The 2,673-nt window shown below is 47.3% G+C and overlaps 1 pseudogene; it reads right to left on the minus strand.

The window, feature by feature from the left end:
- Window positions 1-1,282: 1,282 nt before the first annotated feature.
- LOC129772281 (5.8S ribosomal RNA) lies at window positions 1,283-1,435 on the minus strand (annotated as a pseudogene).
- Between the last annotated feature and the right edge of the window lie 1,238 nt (window positions 1,436-2,673).

The following is a 2,673-nucleotide window of genomic DNA, read 5'->3' on the forward strand; positions in this document are numbered from 1 at the left end:
TATTGGCCGGCCTTGCTATCTAAATTGGGTCCGTAACACTGTAGATGCTAGGTTTTTACATTTAAGGGATCCCTTCAAAGGAACATAGTTCCACTGGGTACATCCCTACAGAATATTAGTAAACAATGCTTATCACACACACCTTAACATGAACTGAACTAAAACTGTGTTAATATCTGTGGTTTTGTTTTGCAGCTACCAATTTGTATTTGCTTGTGTTTCTATTGTCCCAAAAAAAAACAAAAAGGAGCCCATTACCAGGGGGCTCTGTGCGAGCTCTTTGGTGGGGGGGTGTGTTGATGGGCCTTTAAAAAAAGAAAATATTGGGCTGTTTCAAAAGTTTATGATTTGCTCAGCATCTACTATCCTACACGCGAATGATATGTCCACCCATACCTATCATCGCTCACGCACCACGTTGCAGTCGAATGTGACCCATCCACATGCCTATCTTATGTCTAGCATAAGGCATCTCAAGTGTTGAGAAAGTTCGTGCACCTCGAGGAAGGTTCTTTTGAAACAAATCAATAGAAGCCATCCTATGCGCGATCAGTGTGACTACCCGCACATATCATCGCTCACGCACCACGTTGCAGTCGAATGTGACCCATCCACATGCCTTCAGGCATCCGAAAATTTTTTAATAAAAAAAAGAGAAGTCACCACATGCAGCACTAAGCTGCAGTAGGACTTCTCTTCTAACCACAACAACCGTACACGTACCCCATCCACATGCCTATCTCCGACACTCGGCATGGACCTTCAAGTGCCCGAAAATGTTTAAATAAAAAAAAGAGAAGTCACCACATGCAGCACTAAGCTACAGTAGGACTTCTCTTTCAAACACAACAACCGTACACGTACAAGGCCAACCTTCAAGCATGGGTAGTCTGAGAGGATCGAAGTGTACACCTCTCTGCAACTCGCAACTCCCAGCCTGTAAACCTATCGTTTGTAGGAGGTCACAGGTGTCCAGATGCCACGCAACACGGTGGACACGCAAACGCGCACCACCTCTACGTGCTGGGCTCATCCCTTTTCGCTCGCAGCTACTCAGGGAATCCAGTCACACATCATTTGAGGCCTATAAGAACAATCTCATGTATGGAGAAGATGGAACACACAAAGACTTTCATCTTGGGACGTGTGTTCATCAAGCCGTGCGCCGGGGCCTTCGCACGTTTGACTATCTTCAATGTTTTTCCACCACCGAAGGCCGAAAAACACCATTACGCATATGCGCTACCTAAGCAGCGCATATAGTTAAATTGGTAAATATAGGCGGCACTCAAAAATGTGTACATCGCACAATGATTGTACGATGTGCAATATGCGTTCAACTTGTCGGTGTTCATGTGTCCTGCAGTTCACATTCTGACGCGCAATTTGCTGCGGTCTTCATCGATCCACGAGCCGAGTGTAGTCACACATCATTTGAGGCCTATAAGAACAATCTCATGTATGGAGAAGATGGAACACACAAAGACTTTCATCTTGGGACGTGTGTTCATCAAGCCGTGCGCCGGGGCCTTCGCACGTTTGACTATCTTCAATGTTTTTCCACCACTGAAGGCCGAAAAACACCATTACGCATATGCGCTACCTAAGCAGCGCATATAGTTAAATTGGTAAATATAGGCGGCACTCAAAAATGTGTACATCGCACAATGATTGTACGATGTGCAATATGCGTTCAACTTGTCGGTGTTCATGTGTCCTGCAGTTCACATTCTGAAATTGAAACACGGGTTGAAATTTGAAACACACACTTGGAGAGTACGTTCGCATGTAAACATACGATGTACAGGCCACTCCTGGGTTCTTAGAACCCATCGCACTTGCAGAATGAACATCACGCCGGTTTCATCACTTGGGACGTATTTTTGTCATCATTCGTCCAAAGACCGTGTGATCGGCTTAACCTTTAGCTCACTAGTATGGGGACTCGCCAGGGGGCATCTGTACGTTCACATGCGCACATGCGAAGTACGAGACACCGCACCTAGTCCAACAGATGAGATCTATAACGCCGGGTCTAGTAGTTTCGAGCCGCGCACACACTGCAAGGTATGGCCCCTACAATAGGATGAAAGTTCGAAGGCCCCGGCCCTTCATCCAAGTAGTAATACCTTTAGTGCAGTAAGGAATGGGAATCCCATCATCGATCCAAAGACCGAGACGATCAACCCTTTCCTTCCAATCCCATCTCACTAGTATGGGGACTCGCCAGGGGGCATCTGTACGTTCACATGCGCACATGCGAAGTACGAGACACCGCACCTAGTCCAACAGATGAGATCTATAACGCCGGGTCTAGTAGTTTCGAGCCGCGCACACACTGCAAGGTATGGCCCCTACAATAGGATGAAAGTTCGAAGGCCCCGGCCCTTCATCCAAGTAGTAATACCTTTAGTGCAGTAAGGAATGGGAATCCCATCATCGATCCAAAGACCGAGACGATCAACCCTTTCCTTCCAATCCCATCTCACTAGTATGGGGACTCGCCAGGGGGCATCTGTACGTTCACATGCGCACATGCGAAGTACGAGACACCGCACCTAGTCCAACAGATGAGATCTATAACGCCGGGTCTAGTAGTTTCGAGCCGCGCACACACTGCAAGGTATGGCCCCTACAATAGGATGAAAGTTCGAAGGCCCCGGCCCTTCATCC

The sequence above is a fragment of the Toxorhynchites rutilus genome, chromosome 2, assembly GCF_029784135.1.
Source record: "Toxorhynchites rutilus septentrionalis strain SRP chromosome 2, ASM2978413v1, whole genome shotgun sequence".
NCBI classification, from domain to species: domain Eukaryota; kingdom Metazoa; phylum Arthropoda; class Insecta; order Diptera; family Culicidae; genus Toxorhynchites; species Toxorhynchites rutilus.